Source organism: Mustela nigripes, chromosome 14 (genome assembly GCF_022355385.1).
Source record: "Mustela nigripes isolate SB6536 chromosome 14, MUSNIG.SB6536, whole genome shotgun sequence".
Lineage (NCBI taxonomy): Eukaryota > Metazoa > Chordata > Mammalia > Carnivora > Mustelidae > Mustela > Mustela nigripes.
Genome location: NC_081570.1, coordinates 73,792,813 through 73,808,528, shown reverse-complemented (window position 1 = coordinate 73,808,528; position 15,716 = coordinate 73,792,813). Strand labels below are relative to the sequence as shown.

Sequence of the window (15,716 nt, the reverse complement as noted above, 5' to 3'; positions counted from 1 at the left end):
AACGAGTTATAGAGGCAATTACCCTAAAAATTTTGAAGCGGCCATTTGCTCAGTAACCTAGGCCGACCTGACACCCAAGCAGAGATTGCCATAAGGGGGGAATTTATGGTGTTGGAACACTAGTTTAGCATAAATTACCTCGGGGAACAGATTTAAACCACTCGCGTTTTTAAAAATTAGGCAACAACAACAACAACAACAAAATGAGTTTATGCAAACTCTGTACCGACGGCAGGACGGGGCCCTCTAAGTCTTTATCCCCAAAGACACGGCAGTCCTTCTCGCCTGTTCGCTGGATGAAGATTCACAGCATTAATACATAATAACTGTATCTCACTCCATTACAGGTAGTTCAAGGCTGCTCCACAAAATGATATGCATGGCTTTGTGTCTTCATCTTTAAAACCACCCAATATCTCGGTAGCAGACATATGTTAGGTTTAATGCATCCCCCGCCATAAAAGTGTTGCTTAAGACTAATGAACAAACGAATGTTTGTTCAAACCTCTTTGTGAAAATCAAACAAGCTTTCAACAGCTATTCATATATTTATTGTCAGATGTGAATCATCACTTACGTGCTTTGCCCTGAACTATTACCGGCTAATGCTTGTAGGTTCAGGGCGCTAATTCACTTGCTGTGGTTTTGTTTTGAGTTGTTTTCTCTCTCTCTCTCTCTCCCTCTTCTTCCTTTCTTTCAATGCCATCTCCAGAGAGGCTCTGTTGTGAAAGTTCCTCCTAAGCACCGGCAGGGCTGAGGATACATGTGGCCCAAGTAGGCACCATGCTGTTTCCAGAAGGAACGTGGCCTCCCTGGGGACTGTCCGGCCCGCGCTGGGTCTTGGCCAGCACCTGCCCGGCCTGAACGGGGCCCTGAAACCCTCCCAAGCCAATGAGCGCCAAGCAGGGCCTGCGCCCTTCCTCTCTACCCCCGCCCCTTCTCACAAAGTAGCTGTTTGTTCAGACTCAGCAGCACCTGAAAAGCTCCCACAAGATTTACCCATTATATTAAATAACAGGTTTTAGAAGCTCAGAACTGTTATTCTAGTGTTGCTGGGTGTCATTAAGGTTGCACGTCTATGCTTGTTTAATTTTTCTTCTGCCATTAAGCAAACTAAATGCTCAGAGATTTTTTTCTGTCTCAGTGGGGTCCACCCAGAATAGAAAAGAGAATAAGTGTTCCAGGGTTGTGTAACTGGGTTTTTTTGTGGCTTTCATTATGAGGAAGGAATTAAAAATCCCTCCTAGTCAGTACTTAAAATATCAAAGTCATTGTTTAATGCCTTTGAGTCACTGTACAACTAATTCAATTGCACAGTGTAGCGCCGTTTCACGGTGTGTGAAACACAGATAGTACATAGAAGTGATTGCAAAGTTGAATAAACACCAAATTAGTTTTAAAAGTCTGCAACTTCCCGGTGGAGTCTTTCAAACTGAAATGCATGCATGGGTGTCTGACAAAGTCAGTGGTCCCCAGAAGGTTCTGTTGCCTCTCCCTGTGTTAACGTGAGGGCGTGTCTGGACCCCTGACCCTGTGATGTCTGGGGGAGATGGCTGTCCTCGGGGAGGCGTGTGCACTGACAATACAATGTAAACTGCCTGCCTGTCACTCAGGTGGACGTCACAGCACAGCCGGGTGTGAATGCATAAAGGGCAAGCAGGGTGTGTGACAGAAAGGCTGTGGATATAGATGAAAGACTGCAATTTGAGAGTTGGAAAATCAATGTGAAGGCCCAGCCCTGCTGGTTTCTGGCCTTGGGACCATGGCCGAGCCATGCCATGTCACAATTCTCCACCTCTATACCTGAGCCCGTAGCCATAATGGTCATTACTGACTAATTATTCCATGTGTTCCAGGCACAGTGCTGATGCTGAAGAGCTAGGACACAACAGCAAACAAAAAAGTAAGCTCGTGTGCATGACGGCATTTATTATCTATTATTAATAATCATAGCAACAATAAAATAATACTTATCAATGGCTAAAGATGTGTCAAACACTGTGCTGAGGATGAGAGATAAAACCCCCTTGCTGACCACAGTCCCCACCCCTGATCTTTCACTCAGGGACCCAACAAATACTTTTGAGGACCTAATAAGCATTAGGTATTATGTTGGGAATATAATCATAAAAAATTAAATCTCTGGAGTCATAAAGCTTTCATTTCATTTCATTTCATTTCATTTCAAAATCATATGGAAATTTGAATAATAGGCCAATAAGTGGCTCATCTTCTTCAAGTGTTTGTTCATCCATTCATTTCCCAAAAAGGCAACATGACCACCCTGTTCAAAATTTTAACCATGACCCAATATCCATTTCCGTTTATCCTGCTGTGCTAGTTGATTTTATGTGTCATCTTAATTGAGCCATGAGGCGACCACATGTTTGCTCCAACGTTATTCTGGGTGTGAGGGTGTTTTTAGCTGAGATTAACATTTGAGTCAGTAGACCAAGCAAAATAGATTGCTCTCCCCAGTAGATACGAGCCTCTTCCAATCAGGTGAAGGTCTGACCCTCCCAACACAAAGAGGGAAATCTTCCTTCCTGACCACTTTGGAACAGGGACATCAGGTTTTGACTGCTTTGACTGCCTTTGGACTCGAATTGAAACAGTGAGGCTTCATGGGTCTTGAGCCCGTTAGCTTTCAGTTTAGAATTTATGCCATCAACTCTTCTGCTTCTCCAGCCTTTGGACTTGGACTGGAACTCTACCATTAGCTCTCCTGGGTCAAGAGCTTGCCATCTGCATGTGTTGGGATTTCCCAGCCTCCATTATCATGTGAGCTAATTTAGCCATTTCCTTATAATAAATATTTCTATAGATCCTGTTGGTTCAGTTTTTCTGAAGAACCTTGGCTAATAAATACATCTACTCTATATTCTTTCTCCAATATGGTTATCAGTTTTCAATACTACATAATTCATCAGTTATGTTTTTTGTTTATTTTCTGGTTTATTATTTCTTTCCTCCAGTAGAATATAAGCTCTACAAGGAGTTTGTTCATTGATGTATTGTTCGTTCATTGACACGTAGTAGGCTTTGTAGTAGACATTCTAAACAGAGTTGTTGTCAAGTGGAGGTAAGTACTATGAATAAAAATAAAACCCAGGGCACCTGGGTGGCTCAGTGGGTTGAGCCACTGCCTTCGGCTCAGGTCGTGATCTCGGGGTCCTGGGATCGAGTCCTGAATCGGGCTCTCTGCTCCAAGGGGAGCCTGCTTCCCCCTCTCTCTCTGCCTGCCTCTCTGCCTACTTGTGATCTCTCTCTGTCAAATAAATAAATAAAATATTTTTAAAAAATTAAAATAAATTTAAAAAAATAAAAAATAAAACCCAGTAAATAGAGGGAGCCAATGGCAGGTCTTTTCATAAAAGGTGGTCATGTCTTGGTGGGAAAATAACAGTTTCTGGGATGACCATATGATTATTTATCTTTCATATTGGGACTTGTTTTCTTCTTCTTTTAACTAAACTTTTTGTATTGAAATCCTTACAGATTTACACAGAATTGAAAAAAATAATACAGAGACATGCTGTATACTTCCTTCCCAGTTTTCCTCAACAGTAACAGCTTGTAAAACAACAGAACAGTATCACAACCAAGATGTAGACGTTGATACTGTCCACTAACCTTACTCTGATTTTTCCAGTTTCCCTTCCCTCACCCAGGCAACCACTTATCAGTACCACCATTTCTATAGTGTTTCCAAACGGGATCACTTTTTGGAGCACCGGGGGACACTATTGATTACGGCAAGACAACTGGCAAATCAGGACTGTCCCTGGCAACCCCTGACAGATGGCCACCTATTTATTATGGAACAAGGGCATCTTGACAACCGCTGACAGTTGTGGCATGCTTGCGGTATCCCAGGCACCACACCGAGCACTGCTCAAAAGATCACTTTTATTTTTTTCAAATATTTTATTTATTTGCCAGAGAGAGAGAGCACAAGCAGGGGGAGCAGCAGGCAGATGGGGAGGGAGAAGCAGGCTTCCCACCATGCAAGAAGCCCCATGAGGGACAGGATCCCAGGATCCTGGGATCATGACCTGAGCCAAAGGCAGACGCTTAACTGACTGAGCCACCCAGGCGCCCCACATGATCACTCTTAAAACTCAGAACAATCCTATGAAGCCAATTCTGTCATTATTCACATTCTACAGATGAGGAAACTGAGGCAGGGAGGCATTAGGACAGTTTTCAGAACCAAGAATCCTAACTGTCTGTCTGGTTCAAGAATTTGCCTTTTCAACTCCACATATTGAACAAATAGGTACAACAGCTGAGTTGTTAAAATCATTAAAAATGAGTACAGTGTCTTAAAAGGGGAAGTAGAATGTGCTACTGAAGCATAAAATGGAAATTGGAAAAATACCTACCTCACACTGAGTTCCTGTGATAAATGAAGATTATTCATTGGAGAGTTTGTGCACCAAAACAAAACAAAACAAAACACCAAAACTTTTAAAATGTTCAGCATTATCAACCTATATGCTGGAAGAAATGACCTTAAGTGGACATTCGTCATCTTTAATTTCCAACATTTTAAGAGCAATGTTCCAAAAAGTGCAGTAGTTTCCCATGTATTCTTTGAGAGGCTGACATAGAGCATTGGGTTTTAAACTTTTAAAAAATTGTGCAATTTCAAGGGATGCCTGGGTGGCTCCGTTGGTTAAGTGTCTGCCTTTGGCTCAGGTCATAATCCTGGGGTCCTAGGATCAGGCCCCACATCAGGCTCCCTGATCAGCAGGAAGCCTGCTTCTCCCTCTCCCTCTGCCTGCTGCTCCCACTGCTTGTGCTCTCTCCCTCTCTCTGCCAAATAAATAAACAAAATCTTTAAAAAGATAAAAGAAATAAAATTGTACAGTTTCTGACTGCAACACAAAGGAAGAGTCCCACTCAGCCTGGTACCGTAAGCAAAGTCCCCAGCAGAGGAAATCCCCTCTGAGTTCCCACAGATGTTAAAGAAGCCATTGCTGAGGGATCAAGTCTTTCAGATTCAGAATCCAGTGCAAAGTCCTGCAAGAAAACAAAAACAAAAACGAACAGTCCTCTAGGCAAAGGGGAACTGATCCAGGAACAATTACATCAAATTTCACTTCATGTTTTCTTAAAAGGAGGAGAATTACGGATCAGCTACCTTAGCACACACCTAGATTTAATTATTACTTGTAAGAAAAATGTTGTTAATTCTAATATGGCAGCGAGAAAACCCAGTCAAGAGTAGAGCACCGGGGCGCCTGGGTGGCTCAGTGGGTTAAAGCCTCTGCCTTCAGCTCAGGTCATGATCCCAGAGTCCTGGGATCCAGCCCGAATTGGGCTCTCTGCTCAGCAGGGAGCCTGCTTCCTCCTCTCCCTCTGCCTACTCGTGATCTCTGTCTGTCAAATAAATAAAATCTTAAAAAAAAAAAAAAAAAGAGTAGAGCAGCTGTGCGAGGCTGGAATACTAAAGAATGAATCTCTTGAAAGGATTTCTCCTCAGACTTTATAGTTAGAAACCCCTGGGTTTGGTGACCCTGGCTGGCTCAGTCAGGAGAGCATGCGACTCTTGATCTCAGGGTTGCCAGTTGAAACCCCACACGGGGCATAGAGGTTACTTAAAAATCAAATCTCCCCCCAAAATAAATAAATTAATTAAAAATTTAAAAAAAGTAAACCTCTGGGCTTACTGAGATCTGCTAGAAAGTCAGAATGATGGACTCCTATAGAAGGAGGAGCCAATCAGCCCATGCACGTCAGCTGCCATGGGGACTGGTGGGTGGCGGTGGCACAGGAAGGGGTAAAAATCGGTTAAGTGGTTTATGCACTCAGCACTGAAACAAATATTGGGTTGGAGCCAAACGACTGAGTTTGAGTTCAGTCTCGGACCTAGCTGGGTGGTCCCAAGTGAAACCCCCAGGTCCCAGTTCCTCATCTATAAAATAAGAATGAAAGCACTTAATGGACAAAGTTGTGTGGAAATTAAGTGAGACGAGGTATGCTCTGTATGTACCCTAACATTGTCTATGAGTAAGGGCATTCTTTTTATTTAAGATATAGAAAAGAAGGACACACCAAAGAAGAGTTAAGAGAGAAGATCAAAGGCTGCGGGGGGAGGGGAGGGCTGTGGAATTCCTGAAGGAAAGGCTGCACAAGAGCTGCCAAGGTAGGGTCTTCAGGGCCATTTTGGAGCCCAGCACTCTGCTTGGAGGACTGCCCTGAGAAGTCTCCATGCCCCATTTTTTTCCAACCAGCAGGAATTGGATCTTCTCTTATCAGCCCATCCACAGGCTAGAATGCATTTGTTTTCCACTTTCACCCGAGAAGACAGTAGGCAGTGGACAAAAGGGGGGCACTCTCTCTCTAACTGGGTCTCTGTTCAAGTATCACTTTCCCAGACAGGCCTTGATTCTCTTTAAATAAATCACACTATCGGTCCTGCACACAGTCTAACTCTTACCTTGCCTTTTTTTCTTCAGAGCTGCTATCACTTCTTGACCTAATTTTGCTTGTTGATTTGTTTATTACCTGTCCCTTTACTACATTATGAATGCCACAGGGGCAAAAAGACCCTATCTGTTGGGGTACATGCTAGGTGCTCAATACACAGTTTTTTACATAAATGAATGAGTGAATTCCATTCTTGGCTTTGTTCTATTGACATTCCCCTGTCATTACTGCCTTGGGCGACCTGGAAATTTCTTTTGCTATTTTGGCCATTGTTTAATTCATTGTCTTCCTCTGTCTTTTGAATCTTTTCCTTACTTCTTTTGGATTTCCCCAAAAGGAGAGCCTGAGACAAGAGCTTTGGATGTTGGTAGTTTATTTGGAAGATGATCCCTAAGAAGTGGAGGGAATACGGAGAATGACCCAAGGGATAACCAAGGGCCTTGCCTGGGCCGCTGATGCGGGCAGTGGGCACTCAACTCCACCTGGAACTTCCGAGATAACATACCTTCCAAAATATGAAGGGTAGAACATTAATCCACACAAACTAGAAAAAAACAAAAAAATCTAGTCTTGCCCTTGAGAAAACTTTACTCTCAGTGAAAATGAAAACAAGAAGTGCTTATGACCTATTTATTGTACCAAAGGGAATGAAATTTCACTGAGTGCCAAACATGAGCCAGGCACTATGCTAGGAGATTTATACAAATTATCTTATTTCATTATGGCAACAAGAGCCACCACATGTTGGCTCTACAATTTAGCTGGGTTCTTCCCACATACAATCTCACCAATTCTCACAACAATTAACTAAGGGTTTTTATCTTCATTTCAGAGAAGAGAAAAGGGAGACCAAGAGGAAAGAAATACTTTGCCCTAGGTCACACCACCAATCGAGTGGCAGGTCTTTCTGACTCTATAGTTTGTCTGACAGACAAACAACTAGAGGAAAATGCAGGGTAAGGCACATTTGAATGAGTGATCATGTGACAGAGACATGAGAAAGAAATCAGGGATGGAAAAGAGTCTTACAAACTAGATGTCATCTTGACAAGATTTCATGAAGAAGGTGAAACTTTGTTAAGTTTTTTACAAGGTCAGGGCACCTGGGTAGCTCAATCGGTTCAGCATCAGACTCCTGATTTCTTCTCAGCTCTTGGTCTGAGGGTTATGACCTTTAACCTCTGCACTGCACCCCCCCCCATGTCAGGCTCAGTGCTGGGGGCTGGAGCTCAGTACTCACTACTCAGTGGTTAAGATTCTCCCTCTCTCTTTCCCTCTCCCTCTGCACAACCCCCTGCAAAAAAAGAAAAAAAAAAAAAAAGGTAGAAGAGAACAAGGGAGAACCAGGGTGGAGAAAAGGGGTGGCGTTAAGCCAGGAAGAAAGCTGGAGAGAAAGGCATGAAGACAGAGTCACCAGCTCCACACAGCCAGGATCCCTTGTCACCAAAGATCTCGCCCCATGTTATCTTTTGTAAATAAGTAGCATGTCATGGAATGACCAAACATGAAAGCTATGGATTTGGATCATGATCTAGTCAAACTATAAAGAAGGAACAAACTGAAACAGAACAAAACCCAAATTGTGCTGATGATTCTGAGGCCCTTGAACCTCAGGAACTCTTAATTTTTCAAAGTGTATTTGAAAAGACATATATCCACTCGTATAGCCTGACAACAGTGGAATGCTAATAACCTTTAATTTCCTTGACTTCTAACCTTCCTAACCTGCTGTGCTGTTAGAACAGCACTGTAAATCAAAATATGCTGAATTGTATGGTGAACATGTGTATTGAGTCATTCCAAACTGCCTGGTGGCTTTTAAAAACACCGCTCACAATAGTACTTACACTGTTTTTATTTTTCCTGTGTCTTTCTTCTTACTCATGCTGCAATTGATTATTACAGGCAAAAACAACACACAATAAAGAAGGAAGCAGAAGAGAGACTCAGAAAGTAGTGAGGGGGCCTGAAATATTCCTGACATCCCTCCCCAGCCCAACTGTTCTAAATGTTCTTCCATTTTCAATAAAAAAAAAAAAAAAATTGGAATATTGCCTTGGGTCTACTAAATCATTAGCAAATTAAGAACCTGTTTTTAATAACATTTAACTTGTAAATAATGCATTAATTGACTAGCCTGAATGTTAGCTTGTGCATTTGAAACTCTGCTACTAAATTTGTAATGAAAGAAATGTGCTCTAACAGTAGGCTATATGGTGAATATAACAGATTAAATATGACAGTTGATATTTGTGAAAATGGGGTTATAATTAGAGGACACCTGCAGCTGTTTTCCAACCAAAACAACAGAAATTAAACATGCATAAAGTGTGTGCGTGTGTCACATTTTCTGTTGGCGCATTGCTTTTGTTCTCCCGGAGTGTGGTGTTGGGTTTTTCCCCTATCATTTCGTCAGGTGGTATCTCTAAGCTAGCAACAAGTGGCTATTTGTAAATGCAGTTTATTGGATCTCTAAGTGATACATCCTGGGGAGGAAAAAAAAGAACATGAATCTTTTCTCTTAACAGGGTTTGCTAAAAACCATGACTGATGACCCGGCATATTGAGAACACTCAGAATTAGAGGGATCCACGTAGAAAAGAACCAGCAGCCTCCTCGGTCATACCTGCCTGGCCCCCAGCTACCTTGGGGGATTTCTGAGATGGAAAGATGAAGAATGTGGCATGCTGAAGGTTAGATGTTGCTAAAAATGTGTATGCTGGCCAGTAGGTAGAGAGGTTACTAGAAGTCTATATTGCACTGATTATTGGCAATGACTAATAATTAATAATTAGCTAAAAAATAATAATTTCATTAATTCATGCCTTCATTTATTCAACAAAGCTACATAAGTGCCTCCCCGTGCCAACAATACACTAGATACTAGGACACACAGTGAATGACGACCAAGAGAGACCACTGAAAGTCAGGGAAAGAGACGAAGTATTAAGAAGCAAATCCTGGCCCATCCTGTCCAATGCAACAGGGAAGTTAAATAAGATAAAGACAGAAAAGCTTCCCTTGAATTTCCCTTGAAAGTTCATTAGTGACCTTGGCAAAAAATAGTTTTAGCAGAGTGTTGGGAACAGCAGCCAGATTACGGTGTGTTACACGGTGAGTAAGAAGAATATAGAGAAAGTGAGTGTAGACTGCTCTTTTCCAAAGTCTGACCGTGCAAGGCCAGGAAGGGAGGGTGAGCAAGAGAGAGAGAGAGAGAGAGTGATAGGAAAGGCGGCTTTTCCAAAGACCCCAAAAAGAGCGGGCATATGAACTTGCACAGGTGCATCTCTGTTATATGCTTTTTTTTTTTTTTTCCTGTTAGAAGTTGAAATTCTCTTCCAAGTTAAAATTCTCACTTAACATGCTAGTTAACCTTCATTTTACAAAGGATCTTATGGAAGCTTGGACACACATGCAACTCTACTACCTATCATCAATGAGCTGCCATTAATTTGGTCAATAAACTGCATTCTTCTGCATGCAAGTTTTTACAATTTGCCCTCCCGTTCTGCCTGAGTTAGGTCAAAGACCATAGGAAACGGCCACACTCCTGGATAAAAAAGAGCTGAATACTGGCAATTTTATACGGTTCAACCTGATAGTAAACACAGGACGATGGAGATCATAACATTTCAATACCATTTTGAATGAGACATAAGTTGTGAAAAAAGAAACAAATAAGAAAGCTCGGAAAAAGAGTATTGAGTGATTTAAAAAAAAAAAAAAAAAAAAAAAGGAAAAACAACCAACCAAACAAAAAACCCCAAAACAAACAAACAAAAAACAGTAATCTGTGTCTGGGTTAGGTATGTGTTCCCAAGGGAAATAATTTTTGAGGTTGTGGCTTGATAGTAATAACAACACTTTTAAGGAGTAGGGATGGCCCAGGGGATCAATTGGGATTTAGGGAGTGAGGGTTTTTACCTGCAATCTGTCCAATTTAGTCAGACGAACTTATAATTTTACACAGTTAAACATTTTACAGATCTGAGACCAACAGACCAAAGGAAAACACATTTCGATGTCTGGGAACCTGGTGGCAAATCTTTCATCCTCATTGTCACGTGATTCCTCCATCTTTAAGATGAAGGCATCTTCATCTGCTCAGCCTCAGTCCAATGTGAGAAGTCCAGAATTCTCAAGTCAGAGTTAAGACAGTGGTGGTGCAAACAGCAAGGGAAAGTAATTTTTCCAAACTGCCTGCACTCAAAATAAAGCTAAGGCAGTCTCCGGGGATGGCGAGCCAGTCCCCCTCACGGACACTAAAATCACTGTGGTGGGAGGTTGAGATGGGCTAGGAAAAAAAGTAAATACATTAAAAAATTAAACCTAAAGAAAGAAAAACACCCTAATGAGGGAACCAGCGGTGAGTTGAGGGGAGCTTAGCCACCACTGGGAATGCATTACCTGAGTGTTTTCTCCAGAGCAGGGTCATTGGACAAGTCTGTGAGAAATTCCCATAGCAGTGCACAATTTGGCTCTGGCTATGTTCTTGGAATGTCCTTTGTCAGCTGTCAGAGTCACATATTCATAAACAAAGAGGAAAAGATTCACTAACATGAAACTAGAGAACAAATGGCAGCAGACCCTGGTTCCTTCTGTGTTAATAGCCAAACACGGAAATGTTTAAACTGAAATACCAGGTGTCCATGTCAACCTTGATACTTTCATGGCTGGTCTCAAATTTCTCATGTCTAGGAGTCCATGGCTAGGCAATCAGAGCAACGCACTGTGTCGTTCAGGGCACCGTCCTTGGCATGGGAAGTCCTGAGTCATAGACTTTGGTTACATAGTGTCTTGAAGCTATATGCCAGCTTTTTATCAAGCTAGAAAATTCTTCTTTCTAAACAAGGAATATGTATGGAACTCTCTATCTGAATTTTTATTTTATTGACTTACAGGTAGAGCTCTTTCCTGTATTATATTTCTATTATTATAAAATTGGTCATGGAACTTAAGAAGATCTCAAAAGACAGGTCAGGACAGAACTCTCTTTTCTAGCTTATAAGATATATAAGCTTATAAAACTTGGCATGGCTGATTTTAATACTATAATACCTATAACGTATGTGAGGAAATATCTGACCTTACTCCCTGATAGTAAAATATTTCCTAAATTCTCGAACTAAATAATCTCATTTACCATACCAACATAAAATTGCACCCAGAAATTTATACCAACTATCTAATAACCCTGAGGTTATTCCTCAGGGCTAGATGTCAGTTCCATTTGGGAAGAAGCAATCTGACCCATTGTGTTACCTGAGAAGGGGCTTCTCTTGTCACATATGGAAAAGCTTGTGGCTAATCACATGATTGTTCCAAATTATTTGTTCCTCCCTAAAAGCAGTTTATACTTTCTTATCCCATTGACATCAGGATGAGCCAATGACAAAGCCAATAACAAAGTAGATCAATGCTTTGACCAATGAAATGAGAGTGAAAGTGGCAATTACAAGTCTCATGCAGAAGCTCTGGGAGCCATCAGGTTAATTCCACCATTGCTCTTTTCTCTCTGCCCAGAAAATAACATCACCTGAATATGGACTCCTCCTTCAGCTTTAATTCCAGAATGAAGATATGTGGAATAGAACTACAAGTGGCCTACAGCCATCATGTAACAAGAAAGATAAAAATCCTGATTGTGGCAAGCTTCTGAGAACGAGGGGTTGTTTGTTACTGGAGAATAACAAAAAAAAGCTGACTGATACAAAAATAAAACAAACACAACAGGTAGAGGATGTGGTTCTACTCCCTGGAACCCATATGTGAATGATCTAGCTACATCTCAACTTGTACTGAGGAAACAGAGAAAGGGGACCCCGGGGGAGAGGAATGAAGAAGTAAGTTATGGTAAAAAATCCCAGGGAAGTGTGTTCTAGAAGAAGGGTTCTGTTCTGTGTCCACTTAAGACATTTATGAACTTCCAGGTGTTCTTTCCTTTCCTCTCCATTGGTACTGCAAGGAATATCTTAATCTGAGACTACCAGTTTGAAAAGGATCAACCATATTTGTCTTCAGGAAGCCAAAAATTTCTATATTCACTTCAGAAGGTGCCCTGAATACCTTCCACAAATACTATATTCCCCTAGTCCTATAACTCTTCTACTCCCCTAGACAATGGCTTCATACTCATTCCTCACTCTTCAAACCTCTAAACACATTTGTCATCCTCACTCTGGGCTGATGACTTTGCTTCCGAGTTGACTGAGAAAATGACTATACTCAAGAAAACGTCACTCAGCTTCCACCACGTCATCAGTCCTCCTCCCTCCATTTGTGCCCATCTACTCAACCTTCTCTCCTTGCCATGCTCAGAGTCAAGACCATCCTCTCCACCTGCCACTAGTTCCCAGAAAACTCACCTACTAAAAGACATTGCTCCAGAAATTGTCTCTTTTCTTTCTAAATAGATGACTCTCTTCAATGTTCAAATGCGTCATTGTCTTGTATGTTTTGTAAAAACTCTCTTTACTACAGTTCCCCTCCAGCTATTTACCTTTATCTCATTTCCTTCAGAGCAAAATCCTTTGAAAGAGTGTCCATACTCTCTTCTCCAATTTCTCTCCTCCCATTCTTACTCAAAATTACTACAATCATCCTCTCACCTGGACCTCTCTGGAATCACCCCTCTTATCAGTGTCCTAAAGACCTCTTCTTTGCTAAGCTGGTGGCCATTTCTCTGTCTTCATCTCACTCAATAGATCATCAGCATTGGACACAATCACCGTCTCCTCTCTGAAATACTTTTCCACGCCCACTGAACTTCCAAGACTCCTTGCTTCTTTGGTTTTATCCTACTTCTCTGGTCATTCCTCTTTGTTTATTCTTGATGTTTGTCCCCATTTTTGCATTGGAGTTTCCAGGCTCAATCCTTGGGCCCTGTCTCTTTTCTATCTATGCTTATTCTATTGAGAAGCTGATCCAACCTCATGGCTTGAATGCATTTACACTTCCAGCCTGCCCCTCTCTCCTGAAATCTACCCATGTATCCATAATACATGATACATGCATGGATTAGATATTTAATAAGCACCTAACAGGTGACACATCTAAAACTAAACTTCAGGAGCACCTGGGTGGCTCAGTCAGTTCAGTACCTGCCTTTGGCTCAGGTCATGATCCTAGGGTTCTGGGATCAAGCCCCACACTGGGCTCCCTGCTCAGTGGGGAGCCTGCTTCTCCCTCTCCCCCTGACTTGTGCTGGCTCTCTCTCTCAAATAAGTAAATAGAATCTTGTAAAAAATAAAAATAAAAATGAATTTCATAGTTTGGCTATTGTGGACATTGCTGCTATAAACCATTTGGGTGCACGTGCCCCTTCGGATCACTACATTTGTATCTTTAGGGTAAATCCCCAGTAATGCTCTATTTTCAACTTTTTGAGGAACTCCATACTGTTTTCCAGAGTAGCTGCACCAGCTTGCACTCCCACCAACAGTGTAGGAGGGTTCCCTTTCTCTGCATCCTTGCCAATATCTATCGTTTCCTGACTTGTTAATTTTAGCCATTCTGACAGTTGTGAGGTGGTATCTCATTGTGGTTTTAATTTTGTATTTCCCTGATGCTGAGTGACGTGGAGCACTTTTTCATGTGTCTGTTGGCCATCTGGATGTCTTCTTTGCAGAAACGTCTGTTCACGTCTTCTGTCCATTTCTTGATTGGATTATTTGTTCCTTGGGTGTTGAGTTTGATAAGTTCTTTATAGATTTTGGATACTAGCCCTTTATCTGATATGTCATTTGTAAACAATGGAAGGAGCCTAGATGTCCATCAACAGATGAATGGATAAAGAAGATGTAGTATATATACACAGTGGAATACTATGCAGCCATCAAAAGAAACAAAATCTTGCCATTTACAACAACATGGATAGAACTCGAGGGTATTATACTGAGCAAAAGAAGTCAAGCAGAGAAAGACAATTATCATATGATCTCTCTGATAGGAGGAATTTGAGAGGCAGGGTGGGAGGCCTTGGAGGGTAAGGAGGGAAAAAATGAAACAAGATGGGATCAGGAGGGAGACAAACCATAAGAGACTCTCAGTCTCAAGAAACAAACTGAGATTTGCTGGGGAAAGGGGGGTAGGGAAAGGGTGGTTGGGTTAGGGACATTGGGGAGGGTATGTGCTATGGTGAATGCTATGAAATGTGTAAACCTAAAGATTCATAGACCTGTACCCCTGGGGCAAATAATACATTTTATGTTCATTATAAATAAATAAATAAATAAATAAATAAATAAATAAATAAATAGATTTCTGTAGCTCCACCACCACGATGACCAAGACTATTGCTCCCATAGTCTTTCCTACTCGGCAATTGGCAAGTCTGAGCTCAAGTCAAAACCCCTTGAGGTTTCCTTGACTCCTCTTTTCTTATACCCCACATCCCAACCATTGGCAAATTCTATTCATTTTATCTTCAAATATATCCAGAATCCTAACACTTCTCATTGTTTCTACCGCAAACATACTAGTCTGAGCCACCATCATCTCTTGCCTGGGTTAGTGCAGTAACCACCCGACTGTTCCTCTTTTTTCTGCCCTTCTCCATTTTTAGTCTATTCTCTACATGTCAATAAAGGTGTTTCACTAAAAACTGCCAGATGGCACTCTGCTCCACATCTTCACAGCGTCTTTCCTCCGCTTTCCCTCCTACGGCCTTTTTCTTCATTTACTCCGCTCCAGCTATACTGGCTTCCTCATTATTCTTCAAACATATCAGGCATGCTCCATCTCAGCCCCTCTGCACTTGCTCTTCCCTCTGTCTGCAATGCTCTTCTAAGCACTTTCATTTTCTCCGTGAAATAGGAAGCAGTCACCACAGCTTATTTGCTGACTTCCGTCACATTACCCAGGGAGGTCTCCCACGCTATCTGATATCACAAACCCACTCAACATGTTCCATCCTCCTTCTCCACTTCATTCTTCCGCTGAGCACTTACGATTATCTAACAGATCACATACTTTACTTAGGTCATGTGTTTATCACCTGTATTCCTCAACCTGGAATGTAAGTTCCATGAGGGCAGAGATTTTTTGTTAACTACTGCACCCTAAATATCCAGAATAGGGCCTGGCATATAGAAAGCACAACAAATGTTTGTTGAAAGAATAAATAAAATTTTCTCCTTTTTTTTTTTTTTTTTGTTTTGGTTTTTTTCTTTTTTTAACAAATTGCCTTCATGGTGGCTGGAATCTGTATATACATACCCAGGAATACATACACACACACACACACACACACACACACACACACACATATAAATCACACAAAA

General features: G+C 41.6%; 1 long non-coding RNA gene across 1 annotated transcript in view; it reads left to right on the top strand.

The window, feature by feature from the left end:
* The window catches only part of LOC132002004 (uncharacterized), a 30,386-nt gene extending 15,816 nt beyond the window's left edge, over positions 1 to 14,570 (top strand). The window contains exons 3-5 of the long non-coding RNA XR_009399744.1: positions 1,857 to 1,903; positions 8,964 to 9,128; positions 11,959 to 14,570. This is a non-coding gene — a long non-coding RNA (uncharacterized LOC132002004). The remainder of the gene's footprint in view (positions 1 to 1,856; positions 1,904 to 8,963; positions 9,129 to 11,958) is intronic.
* The last annotated feature ends 1,146 nt before the right edge of the window (positions 14,571 to 15,716 follow it).